Source organism: Theropithecus gelada, chromosome 1 (assembly GCF_003255815.1).
Source record: "Theropithecus gelada isolate Dixy chromosome 1, Tgel_1.0, whole genome shotgun sequence".
NCBI lineage: Eukaryota > Metazoa > Chordata > Mammalia > Primates > Cercopithecidae > Theropithecus > Theropithecus gelada.
Window position 1 is genome coordinate 176,309,156 of NC_037668.1, and position 17,978 is coordinate 176,327,133.

Here is a 17,978-nt window from a genome sequence, read left to right on the forward strand (position 1 = left end):
CATGCAACTTCACTATTCAAGATTTGGCTGTCTCCCAAATTCACGTTAGTGTTCCAGCATGAATTTCCAGCTTCCACTGATCCATTTGGAAGAGTAAATAGAAAAGCAAACTGATTTTAACTTGAGTGCCAATTCTTATGAATTGGTAGTGGCTCTTTAGAGCATTAAGGTGAGAAATATTCTGAAGCTACATCTGGGTTCAGCTGGGGAAGAGTGCCTTGGAGGATTAGCAATGTTGTTTGAGAAAGAGGAGATGAGGCAGTAATATGCACACCATATTTTAGAATGGAGCATAGATGTATTATTCTAAAAGCACTTTTCAAAAAGTGAGTATATTACTATTGTTTAAATAACACTGGTGCTTTCCTTTTTACATGCAAATGGATATTTACTTTGTTCTTTCCATTCCTCCTCTTTTCTGTTAGAATAAAGATGTCTAGTATATTTTAGTCTTACATTAGTTATTAATATAAGCATCTTTTGCTTGATCAAATTCTTAGACTCAACAGCCATAAATAGATTAAAAACTTAATGAACTGTGTATTTCAATTCTATACTGTGTTAAATTTTAAATAGTTATCTAATAGTTACAGGAAAAACAAATATTAGCTGATGAAATATTAACAGCATAGTAGAAAATATGAAAACATAATTGAATAACAATGAAAATGACATTAATATCAGATCATGTCTGGACATTTTTACTACCATTACATTATTTATCATGGATGTCAATGTTTTAATGGCCATCTGTTCAATATACAAAGTACTACATGCCATTAAGACACTAAATTACTATCAAATGCAAAAAAAAAAAAAAAAAAAAAAAGAATTCATATATCTTGTGTCCCAAGCATGTACTTATACTAGAAAATATGAAATAAAAATTCCTCTCAGGAGATGGAAGTTATATGTTATCTGTGTGAGAGTTATCTTCAATTGTAAAATTTCAAATTCCATTTATTCTGCTTTATTTCCATGCCACTGGGTGTGAAATTTATGATATGGAGTTTGGAGCCTATTAAGTCTAGAAGAGAGAGATGGTGTGACAGGGTGAAGCAAAAACTTGTATGTGGAAGAGTTTGAAAATATATATATGTGTGTGATCACATTACAAAAAAGATCACTATCAGTTAAATCCACTGGTTTTGGGTCAGAGATAAAAATACCTGCATTATAGTGACCCTATAACCGACTAATTTCAATTATTATTTGCTTGAACTTCTTCATGAATGTTACCACCCAATTTTCATCTATTGAAGAGTTTATGGAACTTAACTTCAAGACTACTCTTTAAAACCAATCAAAGATAAGTCCAAGTCAAAAAAAAATCACTATAAATTCATAAAATGGGGACATTTTTAAAATAAAAGAAACTTAAGATTAACATAACCAGTCATCTTCTAAAAAAAAATTGTCAAATATGGATGAGCTGTGGTAAACAATTATATACAAACAGACACACACAAACACATACACATGCACCTCCACATTTGTTCTATTTTGTCCTCACTGAAGATGAATTTATTTCAATATTATATCTCTTGGAAGGCTGGCGTCTGTTAATGAGTGACATACTCTGAAGTAGTGTTGATCATATTTGCATGATTTAGAGTGTCAAAAATTTCTTTCGACCAGGTACGGTGGCTCACGCTTGTAATCCCAGCATTTTGGGAGGCCGAGGCGGGCAGATCACGAGGTCAGGAGATCGAGACCATCCTGGTTAACACGGTGAAACTCGGTCTCTACTAAAAATACAAAAAAATAGCCTGGCGTGGTGGCAGGCGCCTGTAGTCCCAGCTACAGGAGGTTGAGGCAGGAGAATAGCGTGAACCTGGGAGGCGGAGCTTGCAGTGAGCCTAGATCGCGCCACCGCACTCTAGCCCAGGTGACAGAGCAAAACTCTGTCTCAAAAAAAAATTCATATATATGAAATATAACTTCTAGTACTTTCAAATTATAATTCGAGTTCTAAATATTTGATCTCACAAGTCCAATGTATCTTGTATGTAAAATTGTACCAAATATTTGAGGATTTGTATATATATTGTATTTTCTGCACTTTATTCTCTGAGTTACACTCCCCAGTTCCCTAAAAATTTACGGACTTTTCTGTCACCATGATCAGACTCCATGAATACAACCTAATCTTTTTTCAACATCTCTCCTAAAATGTTATTCTTATAAAGATATATATTTAATAGCAGGGATAAAATCTATAATCTAAGTGTATGTCAGTCAGAGAATGTACTCCAAAAAAATCCAGTCTCTCAATTCTAATAAAAATTCAACATAAGAAATATATTTATAGAGCATAGCCTGAAGGGTATGCAGTCCATACAATCATTAAGTAACTCTAAAATCTATTTTTGGATTAAATCACACAATTAGAAAATTCCCATAAGATTATCTGAATTCCCTTTTTCTTTGTTCATGGCAGAATCAGATGAAATTGAAGAACAATAAAAAAACAGTCCTTGGAAATTTGTCACTCCTTTTTCCTTATTTATAGTTAAAAATATTTGTCATTATATCATCCCACGTCCATTTAAGATAATGTGTCCCTCTTCAAATTGTGTGCAAGAAATCTTGGAACCATATTTTGGCTCACATCTCAGAAGAGACTAGCATATCACCCAACAGGATTTGTGGGCCAAGATCATACTTAGCTAATTCTCACATTACTTCCTTCATTTCTCCATTTACTTAAAATATTTATGTAAAGCAGCACCATTTTTTTAAAGAACAAGTTGACTAGTGAATGAGAAAATAAACCATGACTTGCTGATAGACCAAGACCCTATAGCAGGTAAAGTTATCTACTTTACTTTTACAACAGTATGAGACATGGTAGTTAAAAGGATTTATGCATATAAAGGCTAGAAGTAGTATTCACCTATGTTTCATGAAAAAAAAAAATACATTTTTTTTCCTCACAAATGAACATTTTAGCCATCTGTTAAATAGATACTTATCGAATGGTGATGGCAAAAAAGTAGATGTAGCATGGCATTTTCCCAAACCGTATAGCATAGTCAAGAGAGATAAGGAAGTAATCCAGGCCGGGCGCGGTGGCTCACACCTGTAATCTCAGCACTTTGGGAGGCCGAGGCTGGCATATCACGAGGTCAGGAGATCGAGACCATCCTGGCTAACACGGTGAAACCCCGTCTCTACTAAAAATACAAAAAAATCAGTCGGGCGTGGTGGCGGGCACCTGTAGTCCCAGCTACTCAGGAGGTTGAGGCAGGAGAATGGCGTGAACCCGGGAGGCGGAGCTTGCAGTGAGCCGAGATCGGGCCACTGCACTCCAGCCTGGGCGACAGAGCGAGACTCCTTCTCAAAAAAAAAAAAAACCCATAAAAAGTTACAGTGACATGCACATGGTAAATTGAATAAAGGACAAGGAATATTCAGAAAGATTGGAGTGAGGTTTGCAAACCTCCCTAGAGAAAATGACTGTAAGGTGTTATAAAGGAATAAATAGAAATTAGATAAAGAATGAAAAGGACTAATGCATTCCAAGCAAAAGAAATATGATTTATACCTAGGGGTTGCAGTAAAAAAGCAGGATGAGATTCCTGGAAAGAAAGTAGTCTGGAGATACTAAGACCTGTACATTGAAAAATAGGGAAAAGTAGTTGCATCTTTTTCTTTGTTTTCCTTATGAACACGATGTTTCAGTTATCTATTACTGCTTAAAATTCTACCCTAACATTCAGTGACTTAAAATAACAATGACTTTTTTTTTTCCTCATAATGCTATGAATTGGCTGGGAAATTCTTGGTTCATCTCATGTGGCTCCCTCATGCAGCTGCAGTCATGGACACTATAACTGGATTTAGGGAATTCAAGTGGTCTCATTTACCAACTTTCAGCCAGTTGATGCTCGCTGTCAGCTTGGACACCTTAGATTCTCTCCGTGGGCTTTCACTCATCAGTAGGCCACACTGGCCTTTTCACAGAATAGTGGACTCAAGTTCTAAGAAGTCCAAGGTAGAACCTGCAACTGGATCTGGAACTTGCATAGTGCCATTTTTTTTCACATTCTGTTACCCAAAGCATGTCACAAACTGGTCTGATTTAAAGGGAGGGAAAATGGGCTTCATATCTTGATTAAGAAGCAGTAAAGTCTCTTTCCCTGTGAGAATGAAACAAATTATTGAAGTCATCTTTGTCTGCAATCTATTGACACTGCCACTAATAGTCCAGTGTATCAGGAATGTCATTGTGACAGACCAAGAACAAGAAGAATCATTATATGGGATTGACATGTCCCTCCAAAATTGAAAAGGTTTTAGAAGAGATGGGTGCGAAGGAGGCTGGAGGAAAAAACTTTAAAATAACCAAAAGATGGCAATATGTGTCATAACAATTCATATAGATAGGCTATTTATTTTCATTAGGCATAAATAAATCAGATATAGAAAGTAGGTAGTCTAGAGTCAAGTTCTATGAAAAACTGATTGTTTTAAACCTTCATTTGAAGTGTTTAAAAAACATCTATATATTAGAGTCTTTTTTTTCATGAAGTATAAAAATTCCCAGTTTAAACAAATATAAAAAATAAAAATGTTACTTAAAATTTACAGCACGACTTTCAAAGGAAACAAAAAGCTAAAGAATAAAAATATAATCCTCAAAAAATGTTGCAATTCAAAATAAAAAGGACTTTTACTTGATTCATCTTACTTAAAAATCTGTAACAACTCTGAAAAGTAAATCTTATTACCCTATTTTAAAGATAAGAAAACTGTAAGTAGGAACCTTTCAAAAAGCCTGGTATTTCTTATTCCAAATGAGCTAAATCAGAAAAGGAAATTTGGTCTCAGTCTGAGAATTGAGAAGATGGAGAGTCTGGACCATTTCCAAGATTGTCTTCCTTCAGTTGACACTGAATCAGCAAATAATCTGTGTAAGAGACACACACACAGTCATTCAGAAGGATCCCAGAGGGGATGTGGTTTCTCACACAGGGTGCCTGAAGTTCTGTAGTTAGTGTGAAGTCTGGGGATGCTCTGAGTTGAGAGGACCAAGTAACTGCAGGTTCACTTCCTTAGATAACTTGGTCGGCAAAGAGGCCACATCAGCTCCCAAGAATCTACCTACTACCAAATCTACCTATTACATTCTTACTATACATGTTACACTAGTCTGGGTTCTATTACCAGGTTTCAAGTTCTGAAATATTTACTTTTTCTAAAACATTAAATTACTTACCAATTGAGATATCTGTAATTTCTAAGTCTCTCTCTCTTCTTCTTTTTTTTTTTTTTTTTTTTTTTTTTGAGATGGAGTCTTTCTCTGTTGCCCAGGCTGGAGTTCAGTGGTACAATCTCGGCTCACTGCAGCCTCCGTCTCCTGGGTTCAAGTATTCTCCTGCCTCAGCCTCCCAAATAGCTGGGATTACAGTTGCCCACCACCACACCTGACTAATTTTTGTATTTTTAATAAACGTGGGGTTTCACCATGTTGGTTAGGCTGGTCTCGAACTCCTGACCTCAAGTGATCTGCCTGACTGGGGCTCCCAAAGTGCTGAAATTATAAGTGTGAGGCACTGAACCCTGGCCTAAATCCCTAATTTTGATTTTAAATAGTTAATGTGAGATGTATTGCATTCAAAATAATGGTGACATATCTAATTATACAGCACCTCTGTGTCATGCTAATAAATTATATGACAAATATACTCACCAGAAAAGATTTCTGTTAGTCTAGCTTATAGATTTAAAGAGTTTTTTCCTTTAGAATTATGCTTGAAAAATATTTACAGGAAATATTATGTAGTAAAATATTTTGAGTGTAAGTGAGAAAAGCATGTCCTCAAACGTTTCTAATATTTCCTCTTAAATTTGGAAATATTTATATAAGATCTTATGGTAAGATGACTATTACTTTTCTAGGTCGCTTATATCTCAAAATATGGCAAAAAGCAAATACTGACTTTTTCTGTGTTTGAATACAAAAATTAAAAGCTTTCTTATTTTTGATTCTTTACTTTTTGGATCATCTCCAGGGAAGCTCTGCTTCACTACAGATTGAGTGGGTTAACCTGTTGCCCTCAAGACTATTTGTCTCTATGGAACTCTACTCATTCATCCACAAAGGCACCTTTCCCTTCACAGTCATACAAGCAGAGAAGTTTTTATACAGAGAGTGAATTAATCATGTTTTTGTCACAAAATAAGTCACACAAAATAAGTCACTTGATACAACAGAGCAAATTGTTAGCTGTAAATTAGTTCACTCCATTAGAGTTTTACAATATGATTTTAGTTATATTTTTCTAGGAGACAGCCAGGATTGATTGTAAGATAAAATATTTTAATTTTTAATTTGCTAAAATACAGCACTCAACTTCCAAAACACAGTCTAAAGTAACTCTTGTAAGAATATGCTATCATATGGAAACAACATTTATTATATTCCTATCAGGAGTTCTAATGCATTTTCTTGGGCCAAATTGTGAATTATTTAAGGTAATATAGGTGCTAATACTTATATGGGTTACAATTTATTTTAAATAATTAAAAACTTATTGCAATTTTAACTTATATTCCAGCAGTTTACAGTATTTAGTATTTTATGTCAATTGTTTTATCTAGAAAGTGACTTTCTTTTGTCTTATCTTTTTCTACAATCTCAGCTACTAACTACACTGAAATTTATGTAAGCAAATTTACCCTCTTAAAACTTGCCCCATGAGACAGCAGAGAAATAATTTGAAAGAAAATCCCATAAACTATACCTCGTTTTAAACAGCCTAAAGAGATATGGAAACATGGATTCCAGCCAAGAAAAGAAAAAGAGTAATGGGAAGCTAAATTAATTTTAGAAGTTATAAAGGAATAAGTACCAGTAATTGGTAGATATAATATTAGGGTAATTTAGAAATGCACATTTTAAACATTTTTTAAACAAGAACTCCTTAGAAGCTTCCTCTATCTTTGCCTAGTCTCTTATAGACACAATTATCATATGATCATTTTCAAGCAACTTTATTGTCTTTGACTTCCAAGAGAGGTTTTTATGGAAAATAGTGGGTTGAGTGTTTCAGAGTTAATGTATTCTAACCAGTTATATAAAATTATAATTATCAAAGATGTTTTTTGTTTTGATGCAACCATGAGCTACTGATCCTGCAAGGCTATGGCAAGGAATCTTTTTGTTCTTAAACCTGTTAAGAGTAAGTTTCCTCAGTGATGCCCACTCACTCCTGAATACTTAAATACATATCAATTAAAAACCAAGACATTCTCCTGTATAGTCACAAAATGCAGCCATTAACTCAGGTCAGTAACATTTACATAGTTCTACCATCTAGTCCAAAGATTCCATTTACATTTTGCCAATTTTCTTAATGGTGTTATTTATGGGAAAAGGGACAAAGACAGTATCACCTCTTACATTTAGTTGTCATGAACCTTTATTTTTTTTTAATTCTGTAGCTATTGTTTTGACTTTCATGGACTTAATATTTTAAATATTATTGGATATTGTATTAAATGTATCTCAAATTGCATTTAACCGATATGTTGTCATTGTTAAATTCAGCTTGTTTTTCACAGAAATGTCACAGAAATAATGGTGTGTTCTCATTCCTTTGTATTAGATGGTACAGATTTTAATTTGTTCCATTGCTTTTGATATCCAAGTGGGTAGCTTGAGGGAGGAGATAGAGTACAATAGCCCAATCCCCAGCAATCGTCCCCCTGCAGTAACACCACATTGAACAACTTTTAACACAAGAAACCACATTCACAATAACCAAGAAAAGCAGGTGAGGAATCTCAGTGCTTAGTTTTCACATAATATCAGGAAAGCATTCATTGAAGAGGGTGGGAATAATAGTCTGGCAATGTCTATACCACTCCTCCTTCAGCCTCAGGCAACATAGCACAGAGAAAGAAACTGTGTGCTTTGGAGAGCAAGAGTGAAGTGAGTGCGAGATTTTTTCACCGGAACTCAGTCACAGCAAAACACAAACACAAGGCAGAATTATGCAGGTGCCCATGGAGCATTTAGATCATTCCTGAGCCCCAGCAAAATCTTCTATCCCTAGTGGGAGAAACCTAAGCCACAGACACTTCACTACTGGCTGACTAAAGTGGCCTGAGGCCCAGAATAAATTTGAAGGGAAGTTAGACCATAAGAACTGCAGTCCTTGAAGAAGCCCTGTTGTGGTCCTGGTCTTAAAGGCAGTAGATTTGGGGTGTGGCCCAGTGTGACACCAGCAGTGGTAGCCATGGGAGTGCTTTCACTACCCCTCCCCCAATTCTAGGTGGTGCAGTTCAGGGGAGACTTTCTCTGCTTCGGAGAAAGAGAGGAAAGAACACAGAGGCCTTTGTTTAGTAACTTGGATATCAGCTAACCCAGAGTAAAATAAAGTATCAGGGAGATTCCTGGTGCCTATGACTCCAAGTCTTTGCTCCTGAATGGTGTTTTTAGGCCCACCCTGGGCCAGAAGGGAATCCACTGCCCTGATGGGATGAACCCAGTCCCAGCAGGATTCACTGCCTGCTAACTAAAATGGAAATGGGCCTCGAATGAACATTAGTGGCAGTAGGCCACAGTGGCCATGGGCCTTAGGTGAGCCTCAGTACTATGCTGGTCTGCAAGACCCAGAATAGACAAAATATCCTGAGCAAAAAGAACGACCTGACTTTAAGTCAGGCATTATAATACTTGACTTTAAGTTATACAACACATTTATCATAACCAAAATATGGCATTGGCATAAAAACAGACACACAAACCAATGGAACAGAATAGAAAATTAAAATACAAATCCACACATTTATAGTTAATTCATGTTATTTTTTTTACAAAGGTGCCAAGACCATACATTGGAGAAAAGAAAGTCTCCTAATCAGTAATAAATAGCCTACCACCACCATCAACAACAAAAAACCCACTCAGCAACAGATGAATTAGTGGTTAAGTTAACTGCTACACAAAGATGAACTGGTACCATTCCTACTGAAACAATTTCAAAAAACTGAGGAGGGACTCCTCCCTGACTCATTCTATGAGGCAAGCCTCATTCTCATACCAAAACCTGGCAGATACACAACAAACAAGAAAACTTCAGCCCAATATCCTTCATAAAGTTTGATGCAAAAATCTTCAACAAAATACTTGTAATCTGAATGCAGCAGAACATCGAAAAGTCAATTGATCACGATCAAGTAGGCTTCATCCTCAGGATGCAAGGTTAGTTCAACATACATAAATTGATAAATGTGATTCGTCATACAAACAGAACTAAAGACAAACACTACATAATTATCTCAATAGACACAAAAGAAGCTTTTGATAAATTTCAACATTCCATCATGTTAAAAGCTCTCAATAAACTAGATATTGAGGGAACATACATCAAAATAATATAAACCATCTATGAAAAAGATGACCTCTCTCATGACTCCTATTAAATATAGTATTGGAAGTCTTGGCCAGAGCAATCAGGCAACATAAAGAAATAAATGGAATTTAAAAAGGAGAAGAGGAAGTCAAACAATCTTTCTTTGCAGACCACATGATACTATATCTAGAGAAATCCAAGTTTTGGCCTAAAAGCTCTTTCAGCTGATAAACAGCTTCAGAAAAGCCTCAGGATACAATATTGATGTACAAAAATCACTAGCATCCCTGTACACCAGGAACAGCCAAGCCCAGAGTCAAATCATGGACTTAATCCCATTCATAACTGCACACACTCAAACACAAATGCACATGTACAAATACCTAGGAATATAGCTAAGCAGGGAAGTGAACTATCCCTACAATGATAATTACAATACACTGCTCAAAGAAATCAGAGATAACATAAATGAAAAAACATCCCATGCTCATGGATGGGAAGAATCAATATCATTAAAATGGCTACACTGCTAAAAGCAATTTACAGATTCAACACTATTTCTGTCAAACTAACAATGACATTCTTCACAAAATCATAAAAAATATATTTTAAAATTTATATAGAACCAAAAAAGAGTCCAGATAGCCAAGGTAACCATAAGCCAAAAGAACAAAACTGGAGGTATCATATTACCCGACTTCAAACTATACTGCAGGCTAAAGTAGCAAAATAGCATGGTACTGGTACCAAAACAGACACATAGACAAATGGAACAGAATAGAGAGCCCAGAAATAAGGCTGCACACCCATGACCATCTGATCTTCAACAAGGCTGACGAAAGCAAGCAATGTGGAAAGAACTCAATATTCTATCAAAGCTGCTAGGATAACTGGCTAGCCATATGCAAAAGATTGAAACTGGACCCACCCCTTACACCATATAGAAAAATCAACTCAAGATGAACACTTAAGCATAAAACCCAAGACTATAAAAACCCTGAAAGACAATCTAGGCAACACTATTCTGGACATAGGAACCCATGACTTAGGAACTCATGACTTAAGAATTCATAGGAATTTCATGACAAAGACACCAAAAGCAATCTCAACAAAAGTAAAAATTGATAAATGGGGTCTAAGTAAACCAAAGAGCTTCTGCACAACAAAAGAAACAATCAGCAAAGTAAACAGACAACCTACAGAATGGGAGAAAATATTTGCAATCTATGCATCTGACAAAAGTCTAATATCCAGCGTCTATAAGAAACTTACGATTTTATAAGAAAAAAAAACAGCTCCATTAAAAAATTGTTAAAGAACATGAACAGATACTTTTCAAAAGAAAACATACATGCAGCCAATAAGTATAGGAAAAATGTTCAATAGTACTGATAATCAGAGGAATGCAAATCAAGACCACAATTAAATATCATCTCACACAAGTCAGAATGACTCTTATGAAAAAGTCAAAAAATAACAGATGCTAGCAAGGTTGTGTAGAAAAAGGAATGTTTATAAACTGTTGGTATGATTGTAAATTAGTTCAGCCATTATGAAAAGCGCTGTGACAAATTCTTAGAGAGCTAAAAACAAAACTACCATTTGACCCACGAATCCCATTACTTGGTACGTACCAAGGGGAATATAAATCATTTTGTCAAAAAGACGTGCATGTGAATGTTCATTGCAACACTATTTACAACAGCAAAGGCATGGAATCAATCTAAATGCCTATCAATGGCAGATTAGATAAAGATATTGTGGTTCATATACTCTATGGAATACTATGCATCCATAAAACATAACGAGATCCTGTCTTTCATGGGAACATGGATAGAGCTGGAGGCTACTATCCTTAGTAAACTAACGCTGGTACAGAAAACCAAATACCATATGTTATCACTTATAAATGGGAGCTAAATTATGTTAACTCATGGACATAAAAAGGGGAACAGCAGACACCGGTTTCTACTTGAAGGTGAGGGGTACTAGGCTTAGTAGCTGTGTGATTAATAATAGTCTGTACAACAAACACCCATCATGCAAGTTTACTTGTATAACAAACCTGCACATTTACCCTTATACCTCAAATAAAAGTTAAAAAGTAAATAAGTGACTTTGGGAAAACAGAATATCCATAAGTTAAAGAATGAAACTAGATAACTGTCTCTCATCAAATAGAACAATCAAATCAAAATGGATAAAAGATTTAAATGTATGACCACTCAAACTATCAGAAGAAAACAAAGGGGACATTTTTCAGGACATTTATCTGGGTAAAGTTTTTTTGTATAAGATCTCAAAAGCACAGGCAATCAAAGAAAATATAGACAAACAGGATTAAATCAAACTAAAATGTTTCTGCACAAGAAAGGAAACAATCAACAAGATGACAAGACAACTCACAGAACAGAGTAAAATATTTGCAAACTAACATCTGGCAAGATATTAGTAACCAGAATATATAAGGTGCTTAAACAACCAGGAAAAAAACAACAACGGCAACAACAAACAATAATCAAATTTAAAAACAGGCTGGGCGTGATGGTTCCCTCCTGTAATCCCAGCACTTTGGGAGCCTAAGGAGGGTGGATCGTGAGGTCAGGAGTTCCAGTGCAGCCTGACCAATATAGATGACCCATCTCTAATAAAAATACAAAAATTAGCTGGGCATGGTGGCGTGCACCTGTAGTCCCAGCTACTCTCGAGGCTGAAGCAAGAGAATCACTTAAACCAGGGAGGCAGAGGTAACAGTGAGCTGAGATGGTGCCACTGCAGAAATAAAGGCAAAATATCTGAGTATACACATTTCCAAAAGACATACAAATGACTAACAAGTATATTAAAACATATTCAACACCACTAATCATTGGAGAAATGATAATTAAAACTACAATAATATATTGTCTCACCTTAGCTAAATTGGCTTTTACCCCAAATTCAGGCAATAATGAATACTGGTGAGGGTGTGAAGAAAGGAAACACTTGCTCACTGTTTTTGGGGATGTAAATTAGTACAGCCATTATAAAGAACAGTGTGGAAGTTTCTCAGAGAACTAAAAACAGACTACTATATGATCCAGTAATCCTACTACTGGGTATATAACTAAAAAAGAGGAAATCGGTATATCAAAGAGATACTTGCACTCTCATGTTTATTGTAGCATTATTCACAATAGCCAAAATATGAAATCAAACTAAGTGTCCTTCATTATGAATGGGTAGAGTAAAGATGATATATACACCTAATACAATATTGTTCAGCCATGAAATAATGAAAGTCTGTCACTTGAAACAACATAGATGGAACTGAAAGACATTATATTAAATGAAATAACTCAGTCACAGAAAGACAAAAATTGTACTTGTGAGAACTTTTTAAAAAATGAACTCATGAAGATAGAGTAGAATGACGGTTACCAGAGGCTAGAAGGGTAGTGGGGATAGGAAGATAAAAAGTGAATGGGTTGATGGATCCACAGTTAGATGGAAGCAGCAAAATCTAGTGTTTGGTACCACAACAAGGTGACTATAGTAAATTATAATTTATTGTATGTTTCAAAATAACTAAAAGATGAAAATGGGATGTTCCTCACTTCAAGAAATGATAAATTCTTGAGGTGATGGATATCCCAATTACACCGGTTTTTATCATTACATATTTTATGCTTGTGTCAAAATATTACATATACCCCACAAATAAGTACAACTGTACTGTGTCTATAATAATTAAAATTTAAAACATTTAGAAATAAAGTTGATAACTTGATTAAAGTATTATCTGCCAGGTTTCTTCATTATACTATAGATTATTGTTTTGTCTTTGTAAGGATTTTGCAGGGAAATAATTTAAGGAGGAGCAGGGGACATTGGTCGACATATGTCGACATTGGTTGACATCTACAATGTTATAGTTAGATAACAGGAATGAATTCTGGTACTCTGTTTTGCAGTAGAGTGAGTATAGCTAACAATAATGCATAGTAAATTTCAAATAGTTGGAAGAAAGATCTTGGCTTTTCTCACAAAGAAAGAGATTATAAATGTATAAAGTGATGGATATCCTAATTACCACTGATCATTACCCAATGTATACATGTATGGAAACATCACATTGTATCTTACAATAATTTAGAATTTTTAGGTGTAAATAAGAAAAGAATGAATAAAAGGAGGTATTTATTCCTCTTTTCCTCATACATTTATGTCTCTATATATTCAAAACCATAATTTGACACTAATACCTCTAATTTGAATTCAACATTACAGAAATTATTCTAGACTTTTCTCCTCCTTTCAGTATCTTCTTTGACAGAGAGAAACTTGATTCTCATCATCTTTAATATATTGATTTTATTTAACAAGGTCCTCTGGCATGTAACAATTGTCCAGTCGTCATTGTAGTTCCTCCTATATAGGTGTTTTTACCCTACTTGACCTTCAACACTTAGTAGCTGGTAGCACCCTCATGGTTCTGACACTTGATGAGGGCCACCTCCTGTTACCTCATCACAGAGTAGGTATTCTCCTCATTCCTGCACTGTGCTAAACTCTCTAATGCCAAGCACAGGTAGATTCCCACTTTACCGGACCTGGACTAATGACTCTTAAAATGAACTATCCAGTAAGGAAGAAGTGAAGGCAGATGGAAAGGCAAGAAACAGGCAAGCAGACAAGAAGGCCAGCAGATAGCAGAATTGTTCTTTAAAGGCAAAAAATTAGGAAACAAATTTATTTTTCGCACATGAATGTTTTGTTAAACTTTCCGGTAATAGGATACCTTGAATGGTTGTTTCGCAGCATAGATACTTCTCATATATATCAGTAATGAAGGAAAAAAAAAAGATATAGCTGCCAGAGTGCATTGTTATCTGCTCAGCCTTTCTCAGAAACAAGGCATGTTTCTTTATATGCCAGTTTTCCCCTAAATAACCCAATCCAGAAGAGCCTGTAAACAACAACAATAATAATAACAAGGCTACAAACATACTGGCCCTGACTCTTACACTCTGTGGTCCTTGCTCAGTGATTACTGATACAAAATAATCAATAATTTATTGATAACTCATGACACATTACATTATGCTTTGGAGGTAGTTCATGATGACAGAGACTTCCATATATTTCAGATTAATTTTGTTTGCTTGTTTTGCTTTTGTTATTGGGTTGAGGAAATGACTTTTCTAAATATCTGTAAAGCCACATCTTGTAGCAACAACTGTGTGCTCTGTGCCTGTACAAAAATCCAGTTCTATATGGGAGCAATATGTTTGGCCTAATTTTTAAGTGTTTCAGGCAATGTAAGTGAAGAATTGTATTCCCTTGTGATCCACTCACCCCAGCAAATCTATAAGGTCATGGTTAGGGATTCAACTCTGAATTACAATCAGCAGTACAAGAAGTAGTTGCCTTCAAAAAAAATCTGCAAGATGTTAGCTGTAAATGATATTTTGTTATTTTCAGATCGCTCAGTTTGGGTTTAACTATTTTCTGGAGATGACAAAACAAGTCTTCATAACAGGCTCAGAAACACTGTGTTTCTAATTTTCAATCAATTGACTTTAAAATGTAAACATGACAGAATTTTGCAGCATAGTAAGAGAAAATAATTTTACTAAATGTATGATTCTACTGAGATTTCTATTTAAAATAATTAGCTATATGGACAATACAGGAGAATTTGAAAAGTCCATGCTGCCTGGCTTTCAGATGAGTTTCTAAAAGTATTTTTGAATCCGCAGCATATAAAATATAATTATTCAATTATTCTGAATACATATGTTTGGGTGATGACAGTTGCTAACAAAAATATGGCTCATAACACCAATTCCATTTCATTGCCTTCAGTTTGTTTTAAAAAATGCCACAACACTCTATTCCACATTAGGTAATTCTTTTTTTCTTAAAATCAGACTTTATCATGTGAAAAGCACATTCTGGATGCTTACACAAATTTGATTTACTATCTGATTATAGGTAGTTCTGATTACAATCATTATTTGGATATTTGGATATAGGATAGCTGGTTAATAATCAATAACGAATCACAGTTAATGTGGTCATTTCAGTTGAATGCTACATCTTTACAGTGGAAGAAACAGTGGATGTAATGAGAATAGCACAATCTTGGAAGTAAAACATTTCTGGGTTCTAAATCCCATCTCTGTTACCTATTAGCTCATCCCTAGGCAAGTTAATTATCATCACTTTCCTCATCTGTAAAGGGAATAATATTAATATCTACTTAATAGGATTGAAGTTTCATAAAATGATACATGTAAATAACACGGCAGAGTTCCTAGGAATATAATATGGTTTAACATAATACCTTATGATTATTAATAATTGTGCCAGGTAGGAAATTTGGAGGAATATTTACCAAGCAAATGGAAAGCAAAAAAGAGCAGGGGTTGCAATTGTAGTCTCTGATAAAACAGACTTTAAGCCAACAAAGATTAAAAAAAGACAAAGAATGACATTGCATAATGGTAAAAGGATCAACACAACAAGAAGAGCTTACTGTCCTAAATGTATACGCACCCAATACAGGAGCACACAGATTCATAAAGCAAGTTCTTAGAGACCTACAAAGAGACTTAGACTCTCACAGAACAATAGTGGGAGACTTTAACACCTCACTGTCAATATTAGACAGATCAATGAGACAGAAAATTAACAAGGATATTCAGGACTTGAACTCAGCTCTGGAACAAGCAGACCTAAAAGGCATCTACAGAACTCTCCATCCCAAATCAACAGAATATACATTCTTCTCAGAACCACATCACACTTATTCTTAAATTGATCACATAATTGGAAGTAAAACACTCCTCAGCAAATGCAAAAGAATGGAAATTGTAACAGTCTTGCAGAACACAGTGCAATCAAATTAGAACTCAGGATTAAGAAACTCACTCAAAACTGCACAACTACATAGAAACTGAACAACCTGCTCCTGAATGACTACTGGATAAAATAATGAAATTAAAGCAGAAATAAATAAGTTATTTGAAACCAATGAGAACAACGGTATAACGTACCAGTACCCCTGAGACGCAACTAAAGCGGTGTTTGGAGGGAAATTTATAGCACAAATGCCCACAGGAGAAAGCAGGAAAGATCTAAAATCGACACACTAACATCACAATTAAAAGAACTAGAGAAGCAAGAGCAAACGCATTCAAAAGCTGGCAGAAAACAAGAAATCACTAAGATCAGAGCAGAACCGAAGGAGATAGAGACATGAAAAACCCTTAAAAAAATCAATGAATCCAGGAACTGTTTTTTTGAAAAGATTAACAAAATAGATAGACTGCTAGTCAGACTAATAAAGAAGAAAAGAGAGAAGAATCAAATAGATACAATGAAAAATGATAAAGGGGATATCACCACTGATCCCAAAGAAATGCAAACTACCATCACAGAATACTCTACACAAATAAACTAAAAAAAATCTAGAAGAAATGGATAAATTCCTGGACACATACAACCTCCCAAGGCTAAATGAGGAAGAAGTCAAATCCCTAAATAGACCAATGAAAGTTCTGAAATTGAGGCAGTAATTAATAGCCTACCAACCAATGAAAGCCCAGGACCAGATGGATTCACAGCTGAATTCTACCAGAGGTAAAAAGAGGAGCTGGTACCATTCCTTCCGAGACTATTCCAAACAACAAAAAAAGAGGAACTCCTCCCTAACTTATTTTATGAGGCGAGCATCATCTTTATACCAAAACTTGGCAGAGAAAAAACAAAAAAAAAAAAAAAAAAAGATAATAAAAATCAGACCAATATCCCTGATGTACATCAATCCAAAAACCCTCAATAAAATATTGGCAAAATAAACGCAACAGCACATCCAAAAGTTTATCTACTACGATTAAGTCAGCTTCATCCCTGGGATGCAAGGCTGGTTCAACATATGCAAATCAATAAATGTAATCCATCACATAAACAGAACCAATGACAAAAACTACATGATTTTCTCAATAGATGCAGAAAATACTTTCAATAAAATTCAACACCCTTCATGCTAAAAACTCTCAATAAACTAGGTATTGATGGAACATATCTCAAAATAATAAGAATTATTTATGACAGACCCACAGCCAATATCACACCGAATGGGCAAAAGCTGGAAGCATTCCCTTTGAAAACCTACACAAGACATGGATGCCCTCTCTCACCATTCCTGTTCAACATAGTATTGGAAGTTCTGGCCAGAGCAATCAGGCAAGAGAAAGCAATAAAGGTATTCAAATAGGAAGAAAGGAAGTCAAATTGTTTCTGTTTGCAGATGACATGATTGTATATTTAGAAAACCCCATCAGTTCCACCTAAAATCTCCTTAAGCTGATAAGCAACTTCCGCAAACTCCCAGGATAAAAAAATAAATAAATAAATGTCCAAAAATCATAAGCATTCCTATACACTAATAATAGACAAAGACAGAGCCAAATCATGAATAAACTCCCATTCACAATTGCTACAAAGAGAATAAAATACCTAGGAATCCAACTTACAAAGGATGTGACGGACCTTTTCAAGGAGAACTACCATACTAATCAAGGTAATAAGAGGGAACACAAACAAATGGAAAAACATTCCATACTC